This window comes from Chelonia mydas, chromosome 1 (assembly GCF_015237465.2).
Source record: "Chelonia mydas isolate rCheMyd1 chromosome 1, rCheMyd1.pri.v2, whole genome shotgun sequence".
Taxonomy (NCBI): domain Eukaryota; kingdom Metazoa; phylum Chordata; order Testudines; family Cheloniidae; genus Chelonia; species Chelonia mydas.
Genome location: NC_057849.1, coordinates 139,725,239 through 139,749,150, shown reverse-complemented (window position 1 = coordinate 139,749,150; position 23,912 = coordinate 139,725,239). Strand labels below are relative to the sequence as shown.

The window sequence follows — 23,912 nt, the reverse complement described above, 5'->3', positions numbered from 1 at the left end:
AATACTCTTTTCTTTTTTTAATAAATCTTAGTTTGGTTAAGAAGAATTGTCTGTAAGCATATATGTGGGTAAGATTTGAAATATTCATTAACCTGGTGGGTAATGTGTTTGATCTCTTGGGATTGGTAGAACTTTATATATATAATGAACAAGACTTTCAGTAATAATCATCATATTTGACTTGGGTGTCTGGGTGGGAGCCCAAGGCTGGATTGCTTTAAGGGAGCTGAGTTTTTCTGGGTAACCAGTAAGGTATTTTTGAAGCTGTTTTGTTGCTGGTTTGGTGAATCTAATTATTAGAACCACCAGTTTTGGGGGATTGTCTGCCCCATTCTTTGTGGTTTGCTCTAATTAAGCAATCTCAGTGTGGCCCCTCCAGGCAACAATGATCACAGTATTATTTCCATTTTTACTTTAGTTTTCACCTGACATCACATATTTGACATTGATTGTCTCACAATCAAACCACAAAGGCTGCAGTTCAGACACATACAAGGTTTTATCATAAATGTTTATATGCTGGTCATGTACCTCCCAAGTATCATTCACCTGGTGTGATCCTTGTGTATTTGCCCCAGCCTTTGTTCAGGGAGGAAATAGGGGCTTCCCTGCAGTTTCTGCTTCCAGCTCCTAGGGGCTGCTGAACCAAATCCACCTCTCTTTCTTCTTCCATCTCACTACTGCTCCTGCTCATTCTCACTGTGTGACTTAGAGTATCACAGAGAGATTGGTAGTGGAGAGTTGAGGAAGAGCAGGAAAGAAGAAGAAGACCATCAGTTACCTCATCAGTGGCAGTTACCACCACATCTCCCACCTGAGAGAGAATGATGGGGGAATGGGTATGAGCGTTAGAGAGTGTTTCTCCACAGGTTATCAATATAGGAAGAGGAGAAACTGTTACAGACTGTGCCTTTGACACCAGATAATGTCCCACACAAGGAAATGCAACAGGCTATATTGAGGCATGGTGCATACAGAGTGATGCCTGGGTAAGGTGTAATCAAGGTTTGTTTGGTAGACCCTTCTGTGTTGCTTGATTGGCTGCCTCTATGTCCAGTACCAAACCGAGGACATTACACAGACAAGACAACGTTTCTATGTATGTGTATTCCCTCAGGTATAAAAGTAGGATATTTTGTCAGACTGATAGAAGAGTGGCGAGACAGGCTAAAGAACACAACTAATGGGGTTGCACTTGTTAGACACCTACGGGGTTACATTGCCCTCTAGCGACAGGCTGGCTACGTAGATAAGTTCAGTGCTAACGCACTTTTCAGGATGACAATACTACATTAATTAGACCTATAAACATTCCAAACAGAGGAGCTGGAGTGTTACAGAATAATAACAAGATGCAGGAATTTGATCCAGGAAGTCTTTAAGGTGTGGGTTTAACCCTGAAAACTGACTGAAAATGCTATCATGGGGTCTCATGTTGGCCTTTTAATGACTTCCAGATATAAAATAGAATTAAAAATATGTTTTTTTCTAACTGCCAACACCACAAATTGAATTTGGGGTCTGAGAAATCATGCTGAGTTTTTTCTTTGCAGATTTCACCACCATTAATAAATATTTATTATTGGAGATGATGCATGAGAAGGAAGGAACTCTGACTCTCAGAGCACAAGCTGAGTTTGCCATGCTGGGTGTTAGGTAATTAGCCTCCCTTTACTTGAAAACTGAGCACAATGGGTCAGGACCTCCTTGACAGACCAGAAGCATAGAATACCATGATGAGATTTGTATAGTAACATTTTAGGGGGAAACTACACTTGAAAGTTCCCTCTGAAGCTAAACTGTTTTTTCCACTATCAGTCTGATTATGTCAAAATTTGACACGTGTACAGTTTTTCCTTACTCTCCTTGAGTCTCTGAAGTTGGGCTCTTTTGTGGTATGTTCACTCCTGTCATTTTCTTCTGCTGACTGATGTTAAATGGACAACACACATGTCGGCTCGGTCAATAATAGAGCTGGCTGGAGAACGACAGCTCCATTTTGTGACAATTTTCAAGGTTTAGAAATTTTTCATTCTGTGTTTGGGGAGAAAAAGCAAAACATTTCACAAAACTGAATTGTGCTGAAATCCATTTTCAGATCAAAAGTCAGATTTTAGATCCCCCCCCTTCTCTTTTCTCTTGTTTCTTTGTATTTGCACCGATTGGTTGACTCTTGCAGTGAGCACTTCCTCACTGCATGTTGTGCAGAAACATCCAGCTTTCAGAAAACATACTTGAGTAGAAAACTTTTACATAATTGTTAAAAACCTTGGTTCCCCCTCCTTGCAGTATCATATGCAGAACAGGAATTCCTCCACTTACTCAGTTTGTTATTGAGTCAGAAAGGAATGATGATGACAAAAGCCTTAAGCAATAAACAAACAAGCAGTGATTGCTGCAATCCAGCAAAACAGGAAAGGAAAGGAAATAACAATATCAATATGCCAACAGTGCATCTTACCTCAGGCTGTGTCTGTCCTTTTCAGTTCCATTCATTGCAGAAAGGACTCGTATCTGCGAGCAAAGGTGACACTCAGTTGCTTCATATTTCAGTTATAAGAAGCCATTTGGTTTTATATTTTAATTATGAAGACCCATACAATTTTAAAGCCATTTATATTGCTTATGTATTTCTGCTCAGTCATGATCTTCTTAGCTTCACACTAGTATATGGTGACTGTTCTGCAAGTACAGATATATATGTGACATCTTTTTATTTGTGTGAGAAGCTATAAAGATAAGTACAAGTGTAACGCTGCTGGGGAAATTCCTCCAACCAGACTGCATTTTCACTAGATTCTGCTTTGTCTCAGAAATCCTCTGGGACATTCAAAGTATTCAGCATACGTCTAGAATTGCACTATTTCAGTTCTACCTAAAATATGGTTTAAAAAGCATGACGTCGTCAATTCAGACATTAGAAAAAAGCACCTAAAAGTCTCATTTTACCTGCCTTAAATGGGCATTATTGCCAAGTGATTGTCCTTGATCTCCTGACCATTAGCCCAGAAAAGTTATGGAGCCTAAAATAGTTTGTGGTAAATTGCTCCGTTAACATGGAATGAAAAATCAATTACAGATATGCAAAGATAGACATATTTTTGAAACAAACTGACAGCTTTGCAATGCTGTTGGGAGAGACAACAATAGTTGAGTGAGCATGGTGGCTGAAGTATCTTTTTCACCTGCAGAAATGCTCCCTCCTAGTCAGTGTCCCACATCTGTGTCTAAACTGTGGAAAGAGGTGCAATGTTAATGCCTGTGATGTATCTGTTCTCTGGGGGCCAAATCCTCACGTCCTTGCTTTGTTTTCACTGAGTCTTTACTCTAGCCTCACCAGTTTTGCCTTAGAGTGAGGACTGAATAAAAACAGACTAAGGTCCCCTGTATCGGTACCAGGATGAATGGAGAATATCAGGTCCCCTGATTTTTTCAACCCAGCACGTCTCAAAAACATTAAAATTCAGTTTTTTAAAAAACTACTTCTAGCTGCAAAATATCTGCATAGGGAAATTCTCTCACAGTCACAGTTGGAGAAGTTTATAGTAAACACAGGTCATGCTGGGATCTCTCACTTTGGCCCTAAAAGAGAGGGAGACACGTCAGGCAGTAGTAGATATAAAATCAATAACACCTGCAGTGTTTATAGCGAGATCACTTTCCATATGCTATTCTCTGTCTATGCAACAGCAGCAGCTATCATTCGGAAACTATGTCCATGGCCAGTCCTAGGGCTTGGGTTGAGGTTACCTACTCAATCAGTAAATGTGTCAAACTAGCAATATTTCACCTAACTGGGGAAGAATAAGGCATATGAATATTTTGGAGCCAATGTGACTAGAGTGAAGCTTGTACTGCTATCTATGTGGTAATTATCAAAATGGAACTTTTCAGAGTTTGACATTGTAAAGCAATAAAACAGGCTCCAGAGATAAAAACCCAGGCAGTACAATTTAAGATCATCCAGAGGATTTATTAGACCTCAGTGAATCTTAAAAGAAGGACTAACTTGAGAAACCTATTGGAAATGTCGTAATAAGGGAATGCAAATTGGCTTCTTGTTGGGTTGCTGAAGAGTTCAGTTGTTCAGGCCAGGTGTCTTCTCTGGACTTGAACAGAATTTTGTGAAACTTCCATTATAAAATACAACTCACCTGCGTTCATTAAAAACTCAAAGCAGCTGAGGTCTGTCAAAAATGTACTACTGGTAACAAAACTTTGCGGAGAACCATGGCCAAATTTATAGGTTCACATCAGTTCTGACACAAAACCAGGTGCAGCTTGACCATTTTGACTGTGTTTTTTCTTTGGGTTATTAGGTTCATTCCAAGCCAGTAAGAACCTGAAACTCAAAACAAAATTCAGAGGTGTGGATCCAATCAAATCAGACCCAAATAAAAGTTTCACGCAGGCCTCAGTGAGGGAAAATCATTGAATTTCATATAGTTTTACTGCATAATCCAGAATTTAGGAGAGAATTCGTATTGGTCATACGTGGGGGTATCTCCCAATTTATTTTGCTACATTGATATAAGAAGCTAAAATTTTTGAAAGATACTAGCTACCAAGTAAATGACTTATTCGAGAGCTGGAAAGAGACGGCAGACACTTTCTTGTGAATATTCTCTTGCATTTTTAACATAACATTTTTAACAATTTTGCCCCTTTTGTGTCCCACTTTACCAAACACTGGGTGGGGCAAGGAAACATGGACCATTTGCTTTGTTGGTGGCCTTTTGGTTGCCTTGTTCAGGCTTAATCTATCACTGAATATGAATATTCATGGCAGATGAATTTCAAAGTCACATGTATGAGTATTCACAAATTGAATTTAGAATTTTCACAAGGGAGTATTACATCCGAAGTGCTTGAGCACTCAGCCAGTCAAGGAAGAAGAAATAATCGTGTGACTCATCTGACCAATCATAGCTAACCTATATAGCGGAAAAACCAAATATTGAATACTTGCCAGAAAGCAGTTTTTGTGATTAATCCAGAGTTAATCTCCCCCCCCAGAATGTGTTAGATAACTTGAGTAATGAATAAATTTGAGGAAATTGTGATCTTCTCTTGAATATTTAATAGTTAGAAAAAGTAGCTAATTTATCTAATATTCTATTGTTTGTTGATTATTCATTCATTTCTAATAGATGGGAAAAGCCCTACTCCCCCACCATCTTCCCCTTCCCCCCCCCAATAAATCACTGTAGCACAACTGGTTGGGAATAGCTAAGTATGAAAAAATCACACTTAGTACAAGGCTGAACAAGCGTTTCTGTCTGATGTATGCATGAATAGTCCTATAGGAACCCACCCGACCTGATTTTCAGCGACTTTTACTTTCAGTTTTGTGTGGGTGTTTTAAAAATGGAGGGTTCAGTAGTATCTTATGGTGATCTCTTAGTCTTCCACAGTAATTGCTAATTCAGAGCTGCACATGCTCAGTAGTGCTGATTCTCCAGTTATATATACTTCACATTTTGTCTTGTACCATCTGTGTATGTGTTTACGGGTGTGTGTTTGTTGTCTTCCTACTCCTGTTTTGTTTCCTGCTCCCTGAACTCAGCATTCCTGTTCCTGTTTAAGGCTAGGTGTATGTGCATAGCATTGGGTGTGTGCCGTTGCTCAAGGTCCATTGCTACCTAACAACAGTCCGAACACCAGTCACGTCCATTTCTGACAGTTGCTGACCTACCCGGTTCATGGATATTACATGTTTTGATTGACCACCGGCCTGCATTTCTTGCTTCCTTTTTTGTATTTTTGAATTGCTGTTCTGCGGTGCATCAGAGTGTAACAGTTGTGTTGTGGTTTTTTTGTTTTTGCTCTGATTGTTTTGAAATTAGGTTGTGCTATGGAGTTGGACATTTTTGCATATTCTTTCCCCACACAAGAGCCTAGCCAAACATTCTTACTGGTTTATTTTCATGTGGTGTTCTGGCCTTTGCAGCGGAGGCTCACTCAGGGGGAGTGAGGAGAAGATGTAGGCTGCTGCTGCTGCTACTTGTCATGATAGTGGCATCACAGGAATATGGAGGTGGGGAGAGAAAACGAGGAGGTGGCACAGAGCAAGTGTTTCTAAGGGTCCCTATAGTTTTTGGCTTAGTCCACCCTACTCATTCAAACTCCTATCGATGTCTGTGGAAGTTTGGCTGAGTAATAACTCAGAGCGTGGTCCTGAAAACCCTTAGGTACATGGACTACCCTTGTGAATTAAGTTACTCACATGCATAATTCTTTGCAGGATGGAACCCTACACGAAAACTGAGTACAGATCTCAGCCCTGTGCATTTAATTCTCTTTTTTGCAGGGAACACCAAAAAATGTAGGCATGGCCAGCGCTGGGCATAAAAGTCTGCCTCGTGACTCTTTGAAAATGGCTTTGGCACTTAGAAGAAATGTAAAGGCACCAGCGTTAATGTTTAAAAGACAAGTGAGGGGACTAATTAACCTTGAAAATTTGGGTCTATACAAATAAATGCACAGTGAATATTTACAGTTAAGGTATTTGCTCTCTTAAATGGTAGCTTTAATTATATTTAAGACTATTTGTGATTTAGAGGGTGTTTTTCCATATTTTTTCCTAAATGTGGTTCAGCAGAAATTCTCTATCTGAGTCTTTGTGATGATGCTATAAAACCTGTACAGAATTAATATAAAATGAAAGCTCTTCAGCAACAGTCACAAGGTTTCCACAGCTCCAAAAGCAGAGTGTATCAGTTCCCGTATTCCCCAGTGATGGGGAGGACTTTCCCTGGTACGGTGAATGATATGGTCTTGTTTTCTGGCTTTACAAATTCTGAACAGTGCTGGGGGTGGATGGTGTGAGTAGTTCAGACTAGTAAGTACTGGTTTTTATTGTAACTGAACAAGAACAAAGCAGCACTATAGTGACACCAGAAATATAACCTGCACAGGCTTTTCTGTGACTCTTAAAGCCACATCCTCATAAGGAAGTTGGGGCAGAGAGTCTCCACACCAGTAACAGGCACTGGAACCAGTCTTCTTGCATCAGTGTTGATGCAGACTCAGCACCTCCAGGTGTGATTTGAGTTCACACCAGAGCAGCAATTTTGCTACATTCTTTGAAAGGATGCAACATGAATCCCCTTCATTCCCTGACTACATCAATCTTACGGCAACAGTCAGTATAGAAAAGAGACAGAGCTAAGGCCTGCCGAACTCCCTTTGGTGAGTCTAGCACTACTGACACTACTGAGTCAACACCTCCTTTGCACTGGGAGGTATGATAATTTACACCACCAGAGGAGCTGCCCTGTAGAGTACAAGGGCTTGGACTTTAGCTGTCCCTTTCTTAGGAGTATGAAAGGGGTAAGAGCTCCTGGCACTGTCTCCCCTGTTTGTGATCCCACTCAGGGTCTGCCATAATCTGCCTCTGAAAAGAATGAACCCAAAGGAGCTTGAGTATCTGTTACTGCTCTAGTAAAATATTTATACAATTTTTCCATTTCATTAAAAAAAAGAACCCACCACACAGTGCTCACCACGGTTTTATTGAGCATGTTGTCATGGCTGTATAAACACATTGTAATCTAACGCTATACATGAAGTCTCCCATTCTTAGAAAACATAAGGATATTCTGTTTTCCATCGTTACATTACCATTATAAGTTAACACATGAGTTAACGCTGTACCTTGGTAGCCACTGCACATTAAAGATCTCTATTGGTGTATATGGATAATAGTTGTTTTCATGCTAGGAAAATAAGTTAGGAAAATAAGAAAGATCATTCTTATTGTGGTTTTTTGCACCAAAAAACTGTAATATGAAGAATTAATTTACAGCCACTTGAACAGTAATATGGGGAACTAAATTACAACTGCTGCATATTAATTTGCCATTCTTTATGCGCTCCGAACAGTACAACTATTACCCGAAATACAGAGTTCCACACAAATGGGTAATGTGAGCCCTATGAAATGCTATTATATTCTGCAATATTATTGCGAAGTTAAGCAGGTTTTAATTATTTGGTTCTAATTAAATGTATTGAGAGTATTGATATTTTTTTTAATGTAGGGTATATATTATAATGTTGGTGTCATTAAACCTATTGAACACAAGTTCAGCTGTTAAATAAAATAAAATCTAAATTAGCAATCGCAGAACTTTAACATGTTTATAATTTAACTCCCTTATAATGCACTCGGAGGCCTGCAGGGTTCATTCACCTCTAATGCTAGGGCATTTAACTGAGCTATAGAAATGGCATGACAGGCACAAGCAGGTATTCTGCGAAAGTATATGTAACTCTGTTCTAGGTGTTAGCCAAGTGCCATCCTTAATGGGGCTCCTCTGGGTCCCAGAAATTAAGACCAGTGGTGAAGCAATGGGGGCTTGTTGTTGGGCTGTGTCACAGAAGACTGGAGTAGAGGAGAAAAGGGCCTCCACAGCATGAGAATGAGATTAGTAAGAGACTAGCAGCTCCACAACATGAGAGTGAGATTAGTAAGAGACAGGCAGAGAAAGCAGCTAACAGTCAAAAGATGCAACAGACTTGGTGCACACAACCGTGACACTGGAAGCAAGCATGGCTGTCCATCTGAAGCTTCTTTTAATAAGCCTAAGATTTAAATCACAAGTGTACTATGTCAAATAATAATAGCTAGTGGAACCAAATCCAAAGGACAGTGCTCTATGGGATATTAAACTATATTTTATACACATTTTCACAGGCTTCATCTGGCAAAAGACTTAAGAACTTGTGTCCTCTGTGTCTGAAGAATTGGGGAATTCCAGGTAAGCAGCAGCACCCAACAGGTTTCTTTCACAACTTCCTCCTCCCTGACCCACAGGGAAAATTGGCATTGCTTGAGGCTGAGGTTGAATTTATTTGCAGCTTCCTCCTTTGTGCTGTAAATACTCTGGAAGGTTAGTTACTGCATGTTCTTTAGGCAGATGCAGTAGAGGGAACCCTGGAAGTGTAGAAAATATTTTTACAAGGGCCCAGGAGAACTGGTGGAGATGGGAGTTAGAGAGGAATCAACACAGATGCCTCTTGTATTCTGAAGGTATCCCTTTGTCAGTGTCCTAGCTTCTTCTGCTGAGAGAGGCAAATCACCTGCCCCATGAAAAAATACATAGAAACGTCATTAGATTGAACTTGTGGGGTTGGCTCTTCCCTGCATGGGTTATTCCCATGTAGAAGTGCCTGACGGCCTCAGGAAGATTTTGATATATTGTAATAACACTAACTTAATTGTCCTTAAAATCTTGAAAATCTCCATTAGGATGTTAAAAGTAAGTGAAATGTTGATGGCCAGATTTATAATGGAGCCTGGGGAGCTGGTGTTCGAGATTGCTTGCTCTCCATGCAAAAGATATTATATTTATTTTACTTAGCTGCTTAGTACACAAATATTTGCAATGTTTGCATTGAAACAAGAGTGGGGGAAAAAAAAAGAAAAGGTATTACATATGTGTTCATTATCCGAAAGCTAACGCTGTGAATGCAGCTGTGTCCATCCTCAAATCATTTATTAGTGCCTCATGAAAAGGTATTGTATGCCATTTAGCTTAATTTCAGCTGCTATGTTCTGTGCTGCCTGCATTGTTCCAGCTCATCATATGTTTAGCTGACTCATGGCACATGTGGACATGGTGGTATTTAACATAATACATTTTCTCCTCTCTCCAAAATCTACAATGTAAAGTACTGTTCATAATTAGCATTTTAGCACTATTAAATCCAGCATGATGTGTATTCATGGAAACAACAATCAGTTTTATTTTTCAGATTTGACTAAACAAAATAAAATATCAGCAGCCAATAACGGGTATTACATGATGTGACCTAGTGTCTTTTAACATCCATTGATATGTAAGTGTGGCTGTTATGTACACTGTTAGCTGCCAATGAACTCAGTCTTAGCTCTTTCTATGGTATGTAATTATACTGGGTTAGATGCACCCTGAGTTTATGCTTGGTTCTTTGGTCATATGCCGAGAAGCAGGAGCACTTGGAGAATGTTTTGATATTTGAAAATGGTCATAACCTGTTTTATGTCAAGGGACCTAAAGGAGGCAGAATAGCCTGAAAGTGGGCAATGCTGGCTGGGTAGGGGGCATGGCTAGGGTGGTTGGCATGTGAATTAATTCAGTTATTTTGCTACAACCTATGACAGCTGGGCTTTCTAAAGCTGCCCTTCTTTGGCATAGTCCTCAAAGGATGACAGGGCTGGAAACACCATCTGTGCTCCCTTGGAGGCAAGGAAATGAGGGGACTGCTGGCAGCAAATGTAGGTGTTTTGAACGGTGAAAGAATATTCTGGAAAAGTGTCCCAGAAAATATTATGAAAGGAAGAAAGGGGGCAGAGAGATGAAACAGAAAGACAAATAAAGTGAAAGGGAGATGATGGAGGGGAAACAAAAGTCTTGGAGGGAAGAGAACAAAAGAGTATGGGCCTGACTCTGCACCCACTGAAGTCAGTAGCAAAGCTCTACTTGATTTCAGTGGTGTAGGAACAAGTCCTAAACGAGAGAGACAGTGGAAGATGAGGGAGAGGAAGAAGAAAGTAGAAATGATGGTTCATGTGGAGCAGAAGCGGTTGTGAAGGTGGAAGTCTGACATGTACCTCCTCCTTTAGTTCCTCCTTTGTTTGCTCATGACTTAATCAAATAAATTCCTGTTGGGCTGAAATGTTCCATGCTTGTCTCAAGATATTATTCCAGAAGGAATTGGAAGATTTAGGCCTGGTCTACACTACGAGTTTAGGTCGAATTTAGCAGCGTTATCTTGATTTAACCCTGCACCCGTCCACACGACGAAGCCCTTTTTTCTGACTTAAAGGGCTCTTAAAATCGATTTCTTTACTCCATCCCCGACGAGGGGATTAGCACTGAAATTGGCCTTGCCGGGTCGAATTTGGGGTACTGTGGACGCAATTCGACGGTATTGGCCTCCTGGAGCTATCCCAGAGTGCTCAGTTGTGACCGCTCTGGACAGCGCTCTCAACTCAGATGCACTGGCCAGGTAGACAGGAAAAGGTCCGTGAACTTTTGAATCTCATTTCCTGTTTGGCCAGTGTGGTGAGCTCACCTGCACAGGTCACCATGCAGAGCTCATCATCACAGGTGACCATGAAGTCCCAGAATTGCCGAAGAGCTCCAGCATGGACCAAACGGGAGGTACGGGATCTGATTGCTGTATGGGGAGATGAATCCGTGCTGGCAGAACTCCGTTTGAAAAGACGAAATGCCAAAATATTTGAAAAAATCTCCAATGGCATGAAGGACAGAGGCTATAACAGGGACCCGCAGCAGTGCCACGTGAAAATTAAGGAGCTCAGGCAAGCCTACCAAAAAACCAGGGAGGCAAATGGCCGCTCTGGTTCAGAGCCCCAGACATGCCACTTCTATGATGGGCTGCATGCGATTCTAGGGGGTGCAGCCACCACTACCCCAACCCTGTGCTTTGACTCCGTCCAAGGAGTGGGAGGCAACACGGAAGCGGGTTTTGGGGGGGAGGAAAGTGAGGAGGAGGAGGAGGTTGTAGATAACTCATATCAAGGAAGTGGAGAAACCAGTTTCCCCAACAGCCAGGATCTGTTTATCACCCTGGACCTGGACTCAGTACCCCCCGAACCCACCCAAGGCGGGCTCCCGGACCCTGAAGGCAGAGAAGGGACCTCTGGTGAGTGTACCTTTGTAAATATTATACATGGTTTATAAGCAAGCGTGTTTAATGATTAATTTGCCCTGGCATTCGCGGCCAGTACAACTACTAGAAAAGTCTGTTAACGTGTCTGGGGGTGGAGCGGAAATCCTCCAGGGACATCTCCATAAAGCTCGCCTGGATGTACTTCCAAAGCCTTTGCAAAAGGTTTCTGGGGAGGGCTGCAGCCTTATTCCCTCCTCCATGGTAGGTCACTTTATCACACCAGGCCAGTAGCACATAGTCGGGAATCATTGCAGCACAAAGCATTGCAGCGTATGGTCCCAGTGTTTGCTGGCATTCAAATAACATCAGTTCTTTATCTCTCTGTGTTACCCTCAGAAGAGTGATACCATTCATGGTCACCTGGTTGAAATAGGATGGTTTTAGTAAGTGGACATTGGGAGGTGCCCCCGTTCCTGCTGGGCTGTTTGCCTGTAGCTGAACAGAAATCTTCCCAGCTGTTAGCCACGTGGTGGGGGGAGGGGTGAAGCCATCATCCCAGAGAAGTGTGTGTGTGGGGGGGGTGGGTGGGTTAGTTGGGTTTCTGCTGCATGTGAACCCAGCCCCTCCTTTTAAATTGCCAACCCATTTTTAATGGCCAACCCAACGGCTACTTCGTATGGGAAATGAGGGCGCTGCTGTTTGAAACCATTCCCACATGTCATGAAGGTTAAAAAAGCCAAAAGACTGTGGCTTACCATGGCTGCCTACAAGCTGAATTCTGTTGCCCGGCCCTGCGTGAGTGATCTCTCACACCAAACCGGCAGACCCTCAATAAGAGGCAAAATGCAACCTTGTAATGAAAGCACATGTGCTACGTAACGTTAACAGCAAGGTTTACTGTGAAAGAGTGTACCCATTGTTCTCTAAAATGTCTTTTTAACTACCACTCTCCTTTTTTTTTTCCTCACCAGCTGCACATGTTTCTCCTTCCCAGAGGCTAGCGAAGATTAGAAGGCAAAAAAACCGCACTTGGGAGGAAATGTTCTCAGACCTCATGCTGTCCTCCCACACTGACAGAGCACAGCAAAATTGTGGAGGCAGACAATCTCAGAGTGCAGGAAAACACAATATGACCATGTGGAGAGGTGGCGGGCTGAAGATGGTAGGTGGCATCAGCTCACTGAAAGAAGGCAGGAGTCAATGCTCAGGCTGCTGGAGGATCAAACTAATATGCTCCAGCGTATGGTTGAGCTGCAGGAAAGGCAGCAGGAGCACAGACCGCTGCTACAGCCCCTGTGTAACCAACCGCCCTCCTCCCCAAGTTCCATAGCCTCCTCACCCAGATGCCTCCTCACCCAGGCCACCCAGACACTCCATCCCAGAGGATTGCCCAAGCAACAGAAGGCTGGCATTCAATAAGTTTTAAACTTTTAAAGTTTTAAAGTGCTGTGTGGCCTTGTCCTTCCCTCCTCCACCACCCCACCCGGTGCTTCCCTCCTCCACCACCCCTCCTGGGGCTACCTTGGCAGTTATCCCCCTATCTGTGTGACGAATAAATAAAGAATGCATGAATGTGAAGCAACAATGACTTTATTGCCTCTGCAAGCGGTGACTGAAGAGGGGAGGGGAGGGTGCTTAGCTTACAGGAAAGTAGAGTGAACCCGGGGTGGGGGTTTCCATTAAGGAGAAACAAACAGAACTTTCATACCGTAGCCTGGCCATTCCTGAAACTGATTTTCAAAGCTTCTCTGATGCGCAGTGTGCCCTTCTGTACTCTTCTAACCGCCCTGGTGTCTGGTTGCGCGTAATTAGCGGCCAGGCGATTTTCCTCAACCTCCCACCCCTCCATAAACGTCTCCTCCTTACTCTCACAGATATTGTGGAGCGCACAGCAAGCAGTAATAACAATGGGAATATTGGTTTCACTAAGGTCTAACTGAGTCAGTAAACTGCGCCAGCGCGCTTTTAAACGTCCAAATGCACATTCTACCACCATTCTGCACTTGCTCAGCCTATAGTTGAACAGCTCCTGACTACTGTCCAGGGTGCCTGTGTATGGCTTCATGAGCCATGCCATTAAGGGGTAGGCTGGGTCCCCAAGGATAACTATAGGCATTTCAACATCCCCAACGGTTATTTTCTGGTCTGGAAAGAAAGTCCCTTGCTGCAGCTGTTGAAACAGACCAGAGTTCCTGAAGATGCGAGTGTCATGTACTTTCCCGGCCATCCCATGTTGATGTTGGTGAAACGTCCTTTGTGATCCACCAGTGCTTGCAGCACAATTGAAAAGTACCCCTTTCGGTTTATGTACTCGCTGCCTTGGTGCTCTGGTGCCAAGATAGACAGAACCGATATCCCTATCGCCCCACCACAGTTAGGGAATCCCATTGCAGCAAAGCCATCCACTATGACCTGCACATTTCCCAGAGTCACTACCCTTGATAGCCACTCAGTGATAGCTTTGGCTACTTGCATCACAACAGCCCCCACAGTAGATTTGCCCACTCCAAATTGATTCCCGACTGTCCGGTAGCTGTCTGGCATTGCAAACTTCCAGAGGGCTATCGCCACTCGCTTGTGAACTTTGAGGGCTGCTCTCATCTTGGTATTCTTGCGCTTCAGGGCAGGCGAAAGCAAGTCACAAAGTTCCATGAAAGTGCCCTTACGCATGCGAAAGTTTCACAGCCACTGGGAATTGTCCCAGACCCACAACACTATGCGGTCCCACCATTCTGTGCTTGTTTCCCGGGCCCAGAATCAGCGTTCCATGCCCTGAACCTGCCCAATTGACAGCATGATGTGCACATTGCAGGAGCCTGTACTTCGTGAGAAGTCTGTGTCCATGTCCTCATCACTCTCGTCACCGCACTGCAGTCACCTCCTCCTCGCCTGGTTTCGCTTTTCTTACAGGTTATGGTTCTGCATATCCTGCTGGATAATGTGCGTGGTGTTTATAGTGCTCATAATTGCAGCAGTGATCTGAGAGGGCTCCATGTTCCCAGTGCTATGGCGTCTGTGCTGAAAAAAGTCACAAAACGATTGTCTGCTGTTGCTCTGACAGAGGGAGGGGTGACTGACAACATGGCTTACAGTGTTGGCTTACAGGGAATTAAAATCAACAAAGGGGGTGGCTTTGCATCAAGGAGAAACAGAATGGCCCCCTCAAGGATAGAACTCAAAACCCTGGGTTTAGCAGGCTGTTGATTTCACGGAGGGAGGGAGGAGGGGGGGAGAAAAAGAATACAAAACAAATCTGGTCTATTTCTTGTTTTGATCCACTTCATCTATCTTTACACATCTTGCTGGCAGCAGACGGTGCAGTACGACTGCTAGCCATCGTAATCTCCTGGGTGCTCGGTAGAGGATGGTGCGGTATGACTGCTGGCCATCGTCGTCTACTGGCTGCTCATTAGAAGACGGTGCAGTATGACTGCCGGCAGGACTGAATCACCAGGAAACGAAACTTAAAAGGGAAATGACCTGGCTGAGTCACTCCCATGTTTGCCCAGGCGCCCCTGATGTCATCGAGGTCGGTTGAAAGAGCACCCTGGAATACATCGACGACGGCCACCAGTCATACTGCACTGTCTGCTGCCAAAAGGCAATGAACTGCTGCTGTGTAGCAATGCAGTACCGCATCTGCCAGCACCCAGGAGACATACGGTGATGGTTAGCTGAGCGGGCTCTATGCTTGCCGTGGTATGGTGTCCGCACGGGTAAACCAGGAAAAAAGGCGCGAAACGATTGTCTGCTGTTGCTTTCAGAGAATGAGGGAGGGAAGGGGGAGCCTGACGATATGTACCCAGAACCACCCGCAACAATGTTTTTGCCCCATCAGGCATTGGAATTTCTACCCAGAATTCAAATGGGCGGCAGAGACTGCGGGAACTGTGGGATAGCTACCCACAGTGCAAAACTCCGGAAGTCGACGGTTGCCTCGGTACTGTGGACGCACTCCACCGACGACATGCACTTAGAGTATTTGTGTGGGGACACACACGATCGACTGTATAAAAACGCTTTCTACAAAACTGACTTCTAGAAATTTGACCTAATTTCGTAGTGTAGACATAGCCTTAGAAATTCCACAGTAGCAGTTACCCTCATAATTCAGGGTTGGGGAAAGGATGAATAGGCTTTGCAGAGCTTTGTCTTGTCTGGGACAAGCCTTAAGATGATTTTAAGGATCTTTACAACATTATGATGAATTTGCTTTTGGCCTATTCATTATAACAGGCTAGCTAAATATCTGCAGCCAGATAAATATATTGAGATGATTCATTTCATTTAGAAGACTAACTTGGAGCAAGAACACAGTACCAAAGGCAGCATTGGAGTTACCAAACCAGTTAATGTGGAATTAAAACCCTATAGTGATTCAAACATAAAATCTGAAAATCATTTACAGCAGGCTAAAAAAAAATTGGGGAGGGGGAATCAATTTCACTCAGAAATGGAACAAGAAATTAAAATTGGTGTGTCTGCCTGAAAGAGTTGCACACACTGGTGTGTGTGTGTGTGTGTTGCAGGGACCACACACAGAACGTGTTTAATCTGCATTGTACAGTTCCAAATCAAAAAGTGCCAGAGGTCAGAAGATCTTTAGGGTATACATTTCCTACACATACATGCTTGTGCATGCATACACACATAGGATTTGATTTTACTTCTGCGTCCAGACATTTCACTTGTTGCTAGTGGAATGTTTAAATGTTTGTTGATAACTGGTCTCTAGTGGTCAATTGCTTTCTCTAGTTAATGTGGGTGTGCATGGGGGAGGCTCTCAGGGATGTGGGTGAGGAGGGAGTCAACAGCAGAACTATTCCACATATCTCAGAAATCTGTGTGTAGATGGTGGGGGAAAATGAGAGTATGATCAATGGAGCCACATTGCCACTGCAGATATACAGGCCTCACCCTCCATATTACATAACATAAGAATGGCTATACTGGGTCAGACCAAAGGTCCATCTAGCCCACTATCCCATCTTCTGACAGTGGCCAATGCCAGGTGCCTCAAAGGGAATGAACAGAACTGGTAATCATCAAGTCATCCATCCCTGACACCCATTCCCAGCTTCTGGTAAATAGAGGCTAGGGACACCATCCCTGCCCATCCTGGCTAATAGCCATTGATGGATCTATCCACCATGAACTTACCTAGTTTTTTTGGACCCTGTTATAATCCTGGCCTTCACAACATCCTCTGGCAACGAGTTCCACCGGTTGACTCTGGGTTGTGTGAAGAAATTCTTCCTTTTGTTTGTTTTAAACCTGCTGCCCATATTCCTCTTCCAGTAGCGTTTGTGGAACCCCCTTCCCTCCTACAAAAGAGCCTTTGGCCTCGGGCATACAGAGTCTGCTACCCGTTTGTTGGCATTGTCTCAGATCCTGACCCCACCTGGTGCATAGCAGAAGATGACCAGTTTCTCTGACCCAGAGCTCTCTGAGTTTGCTCTCAAGTTTTTCTGGAATCCAAAATGTAAGTGTTGCCTTTTCACTTTTAAAAGCTGCCAAATGATTAAACTATCATCATGCTGAAAAACTGGAGAAATTATCCCCTCTATGCTACAGAAGTCTAGGGTGTCGGAATAAAACATCTCATATAAAACAAGAATGAAAAGGCTAAAATATAAAATGTAGTCCCTCAGCTATGAGAGTGCATTCATTTTGGGTATTAATTTTCCAGAATTATTTGAGTTGATGGTTGCACTGTCATTTGCAAAATAGCTTTGCTATTACAGTAATTCTGGTGGAAAGAGACATTAGTCTGTCTCATAATCTGCACACTGTGTGTCTGAGCACTACAGAGCATGTAGCTGAATAGGAAAAGCATTAAGTTTTCCTTCTATTTGTAACTCAAACAGAAATTAAACTCTGAGGCAACAATTTTTCATTAATGTAAGAACTTCGTGCCACAATGATTGGTTGTCTTTGGTTCTTAGATACTGAGCTGAAACTACTTATAAAGTCTGAGTTTCCTGCTCACATCTCTCTCTCTCTCTCTCTCTCTTTCCCTCCTGCCCCCGAAATGAGAGTTTCTAAGTGACCAAAAAATAAAGGGCAACTGTCTTATACCATTCATCCTTACATTTCCAAACTATCTGGATTTTTCCTATGGATGGTGGAAAAAACGTAATGGCTGAGAATTCTTTGGAACTAGTAAAATTATAATCCATTCTCCTTCATTTCCTCAGTTATGAGCTCATTTATCATTTGTATTTGATAGTATCCATGTCATTATGCTCCTCTGGTTTGTCTTGCCTTTATGACCTTAATTAATGGCTTATAGTTCTAATTTATAGTCTTCAGGAGATCTAATGATGGGTATTCTGCTGGGTTTATTTTATGTCTACTTCCTTTTTCTCTGTATCACATCTTATCAATAGTTTATATGCAGATGATACACATCTCAACATACTAAATATTATATTTTCTGAAGTTGTTCCTCTCCATATCTCTTGCTGTATGAGTGACATCCCCAACTGTTTATATCTAACATTTTATTATTAAGCATGGTTTATAAAGATATCCATTATTTTTGACCCATTACTTGACTCAGACCTAGAGTTAATTTTTTCTCCCATGTCAGCTGTTCATGTGATACATAGCTGGGTGTAATCCTGAACTCTAAGTGATCATTACATCTCCAGACGGACTCCAGAGTTAAGACCTGAGTATATCATTTATTAAATATCTTTAAAATGTATTCCTATTTTGCCTATTTGATGACTGCCACAACCAAAACCTTGATGCAAGCCCTGGTTCTTTCCATAATGTATTATTCTAACAGCCTCCTGACTAATAGGATCTATCCTGTTCATATTAGAACATAGTCATGCAACTTGTTGTTCTTTCATTGCTAGCACATTCGATTTCTTAAATACATTCACTGGCTTCCTGTTTTCTATTTGTTTAATCTGACTTGTAATCTTGGCATTGAAGACCTATCTGCTTAACATGTTTCCCACATATCCAGTGTACAGTGACTCATAACTTGCACTTAATTTCTGGCTTGCCTCTAGCAGCTACACTTTTTACCATCTGCCAACTCTAAATATTGGGCGTTTGCCTATGTTGTTTTGTTGTGACGGAATTGTCTACCTTGCAAGATTCACACTAGAGTCTGGTTCCAAAATTCGCAATGCATTCTTTTTCTAGGGCCATATTCTGTCTTCATGTATAGTCATTCAAAATGACAATAAATACTCATTGGGCCAGGGAAAGAGATTGAAATTGGCTGTATATCCTGGTAGTAGGACACTCACCTCGGTGGTGGGAGACCTGAGTTCACATCTCTGATCCAATTACTTTATTAGTTATAAAAAGTAGAACAGGTTTAATAGGAGAGATGATGAGTGACCCACCTCAGAGTCGCCCAATGGTTAGGGAATGCTTGTGCCATCTGGGAAACCCAAGTTCAGATTTCTTCTGCACATCAGGCAGGAAGGGAGAAATGAATCTAGCTCTTCCATACCCTCAGTAAGTGCTCAGACCACTAGCTGAAGGTACTAGGGAGGCCTCTGCCAAGCGTTTCAGGTAGTACACAACATGTTTCATTCAACCTGATATTTTTCTATATGGATTAAATGAACCAATTTTTTAAAACTTTTTTTTTTTTAGCTACCAGTGAACAGAAAAATCATTTATTCACCCAGCTCTTTCTATAAGGCTGTTTCCTCGTTCTAATTTCTAACCCTATTGCAGCAAAGATTGAAAGGCTGTTGCACTCAACTTGTTGTCATTCAAATCTGAAGTCTCAGAAGTAGTCCTGTAAAGTCTCCTGACTGTTAATCATTCCAGATTCTGTCCAGTACTTTTCAGAACATTCTGAAACCTTACTTTATTTTCTTCCTGGGATTGTAAATGTGGCTTGTACAAAGCCGTGGAATTCACAGCTCCGTAGAATTGAAGTGTTAATTGTCTGGGGATTCGTCGTTAGTGAGGCAAACTACGTGCCCTTATTATAAGCCATTGAGGTATCAAAGGTTTTGTTGAATTTCATCCTTACAAAACATCATCTATCAAAATGAAGTCACTTAATCTCCAGTGCTTTTAGAGCAAATGACTTTAGATTGATGCCTGGAAAATGAATGTGCAAACTGAAACAAGAATATTTATCTTCAGCTTCTGCATCTCCTTTTAATACATATCTCTGGAGGCATCCTTCCTCAAGCAGTTGGAGAAAAAAACTGTTTCTCTCTTTCTTCTTGTCCATAAGATCTACAGTTTTGAACACTGCTGTGTTCCTGAAGCAATGTTGCAGGTGATTTTTGTATGCAATATGGTACTGGTTCCTGGTAACTGGAAACTACTGTTCCATTGGAAATAACAGCAACCAGATAACTCCAGAGACATTGCAATTACATGGCTATGCAATCTGCTGATTGACAGGCAAATAATGATTGCTAAAGGGCAGTTTAGTGTTCAAAGAGAATTGTGTTTACTTAGATAATGACTATTTTCAGAAGCAGGAGCAATCAAAAAGCCTTTCAGTTTGAAAATTTATTATGAGAGAGATTCTTTACTATTTTTCCATTGTACATTTTGCTAAACAGTTGGTGCTTTTAATAAACAGTATCTTCTGTTTTGCTATCTTGCTTTCATGCCTGGATATTTAATAATAGCAGTGCATTATAGATTAAAATCCTCACTTGTTCTGGTACCGATTGTATTTTACAGGCGGGGGAAATCCCAATGACATGATTGCAAAGAGCATGTTTTTCAATATTATACTCAGAGCAAAATATTGAAAAATAACTTGCCTTCGCTTTAACCTGCGTAATTTTAACCGGTTCTTGAAAAGATCTTTACTATTAATTCACATGTTTTTGCTTATGCTCCTTCCATAGTTAAGTGGTTTATCAGCTTCAGTGAGATGATCTAACTAATCCAGTACCTGCTGCTTCATTGGGTGCCAGCTGCAGTCTCCTGCCATTAGGAAAGATGAAATAATAGCTGTTTTCTTCTGATTATAAGCACCATGGCTTTTCTCCCCCCCTTACCCTATCCTCAGGACAACATTCATCAGGCATCTGCTTTACGATATCAGTTCTCCAAAATGCACTCACTCAGTGATCACCTCTGAGTCTTAACATCCCATCAAGCCTGTCTGCCTTAACTGACTAATCCACTGGGCAATAGAATTTGAAAACTCTGTACTATTCACCAGATGTTACCAGGCTTTCATTGCTTATTCACATTTATTGCTAAATATTGATTTTGAAATGTGGAATGCAACAAACTTCAAAAAGATTTACAAAATTATAGTTCTTGGGGTTTTTTTTCTCACTTTTGAGCTATAGGGAAATGAAGGGCAGCTGAAGATGCTCCAATACATGGCTTAGAGAGCAGTCTAGAGAAGAACCAGTATCCTGGGTCAGGGTATTGGAAATTTGACATTACTAGTTACATTGATCATTATTCTGCTCTGGGACTTTGCCACACAACCAGGTCATAAGAAAGTCTAGTTAGAGATACAGTACTAAAGGGAGTGATTGATCTGCCCGATATAGACAGAAGCAAAGAAAGCATAATGTAAGAAAATAAATAGGAGGGCGTATGGAAAATTAGAGATTTTTAACTTTTAGTAAAGTATTATTCAAAAATGTCATTCTCGGTTCAAGATGTTGTAAGGGCATCAGCAAGCAACAATAATGAATGGCAAACAAAGCTTGTAAATTGTGTGTAAAGGGGTATGAATCTGCTTCTCAGACACTATGCAGAGTTTCATTTCACTGTATGCAAAAGTGAGGTTTTAGAACCAAAAATGGAAAAACCTTGAATGGCACCATTTGTCAAGCTCACAAAACAAGGTGGGGCTTTGATGGGGTTTGTTAAAATGTAATCAAGAACAAGTGGCTGCTGGGAGTTGTCAACTTTCTCCTGGGCAGACCAAGGACCTAAATCCTACTAGATACTGATCACCCTCAATTACTGCTGAAGGAACAGAGTGGAAAGTGCTCAGCCTCTTCCAGGACAGGCTGCCCACTTTGCAGGATTGGCCAGAGGGATATCTTGGGACTGGGATGATATGAGATTGATTGTTTCGCTTGTGAAATGGAATTGAGATATGATCCTGTTGCGATGGATGATGTCAATGCAAGGGTTGCCAACCCTCCAGAATTGTCCTGGAATCTCCAGGAATTAAAGATTAATCCTTAATTAAAAATTATGTCATGTGATGGAATCTCCAGGCAGATGTCCAGTGAAAATTTGCACTCTAGTCTGTGCTTATTGATGTGGTCTTTCAGGGGGTCTCTACTGCTCCCTGCCTGGTTCCCTTTGGTTAGCCTCTGATCAGGGCAGTTCTTGGACCCTAGTCTCTAATTAGGCCAACGGGTCTGCTTTGGTCTCTTTGGGTCTCATTCGGGTCTCATTCCTGCAGGCAGCCTGGTGCAGGGGTGTTGCCCCTTTGCTGTCCCAGGCCTTTCTGCCTCCCCTCCGTCTCTGAGTGCTCCCCTTTTATAACAGGCCTTGTTTTCCATATTGGTTGCAGCTGAGGGTGCCTGCCTCTGAGATTGGCAGTTGTGGCAGCTGCCTGGGGGTGTAGTCAGGCTGCTTGCTTATAGACAGGAGAGACTCCCCTCCCACTTCTGCCTCTGCTCAGTATGTGGTTTGTGGATCCCATTACAGATGGACCCCCCCACACACTTTGCAAAGTATTGGAATTAGTATTAATTTAGCTATGTAGATAAACTCTTACCGATGCCTCAGACAGTCCTAATAACACCACTGTCATTTGATCCTAATCCTCAAGTAATAGTGTCTAACGTGGTTTGTCTTACTCAGTGGAACTGCATGTGGAGTGAAATTAACTTCAGACATTTTTTCTAGAGTACAAATCTTTTTCTCTTTTACTCTGCAAAACTTTCCCATTAAATAGAGATCCCCTTTCTTGACTTCTGCCTCTGTTGCATTTTTCCTTATTTATCTGCATTCTCTGTCAATTAGCCCAGATACTTAAATAATCAAAATCCTTCTGTTTCTGACTGCATTGTTCCTGTTTATTTTACTGTTAACCACAATTTAGTATCAGGAACAAACTTTAAAATTTTACTCTGTCATCAATAATGTAAATATTGAAGAGCTGAGGACCCAGGACTAATCTGTACATCATCCCCTTCCAAATTCTGTCCCACATGAAGATAGTTCCTGCTCATCAGCCAGTTTGGAGTCCAATAAACCAAAGTTTCACTTACTACACGTTGCTGCACCCTTAACTTTTGATGAGGTGCTTTGCTCAATGCTTGTTGAAGATCTGACCACATTACTCTGTTCTCAAATCCTTCCTCGGGCCTTGCAAAAAATCTTCTGAGCAAGAATTGTTTGTTTGTTTTTTTTAAATATTTGTTTATAACCTTTTAATGGTTTTGTAAAGGACAAGGAGAGGGGCTCACACACTGATAACAAAATTAAACTCTGAGGTACTTGAATTAAGTTCCATGGTTAAACCTACAATTAAGAAAACCTGGAGAGGAGCCACGCTAAGTACATACCCTTCGGCTTCACCGAGTTTGTACCTGGCATAGCTCAGCCGCGCCTCAGCTGCTACTACCAGCGTTACCATGGCTCCACTGCTGTTGGTACTTGCCTTAGTTCAGTCAGAGCTAGCCCAGGTATGTGTGCACGAGCAGGGGACTCAGACCCTAGCTCGTAGTGTAGACGTGGCTTTAGAAATCACACCCACATAGGGCACATTACCCCACCGTCTAGACAAGCCCTGAGTCACACAGGCACTACACAGCCTCAGGATAGCATCCAACAGGAGAGTGGGGCAAAGCAACTACCCAGAGTGTCCTCTGTACCTCCTGTGTTTTGGAAAGGGGATTTTGTGCCAGGTGTACAGGAGGAAGCAATCTGCACCCCACAAAACGCTGTAGTGTTCACTCTAAGGCACTGAGTCACTGGTGCCTAGTGCAAGGAGGCCTCACCTGGTTGCAATATAAATGTTAAACCATATTAGGCACAACTGAGCCCTAAGTGTCCTGTTGCTTGCGATACAAGTTCCGTGTAGCATTTACTTTCAGTCCCAGATAGAGTGAACAGCAGTAGCTGTTATTTCTAATGAGAACTCTCAAAATGGCAGCAGCCCCAAATCTTGCTTCTTGGTGTTCATTCGTTGTTCTGGGCACACAGGAAGAAAGACAAGATGCAAGGGATGTGCTTCAATTAGGCTGCAATTTTATTAACTTAACTCATCTGGGAACTATCAGGCAATAACTGTCAGTGAAGTCATGATTCCTTCCTCAATCATTTCCACCTGTTAGAGGGCTGCAGTCAGTCCCCCA

The 23,912-nt window shown here is 42.3% G+C and overlaps 1 long non-coding RNA gene across 1 annotated transcript; it reads left to right on the top strand.

Annotated features, from left to right (window-relative positions):
• Positions 1-230: 230 nt before the first annotated feature.
• LOC122464035 lies at positions 231-11,245 on the top strand. Its single transcript, XR_006287875.1, has 4 exons — positions 231-240; positions 6,713-6,719; positions 10,477-10,480; positions 11,070-11,245. It is a non-coding gene; the product is annotated as an uncharacterized LOC122464035 (long non-coding RNA).
• The last annotated feature ends 12,667 nt before the right edge of the window (positions 11,246-23,912 follow it).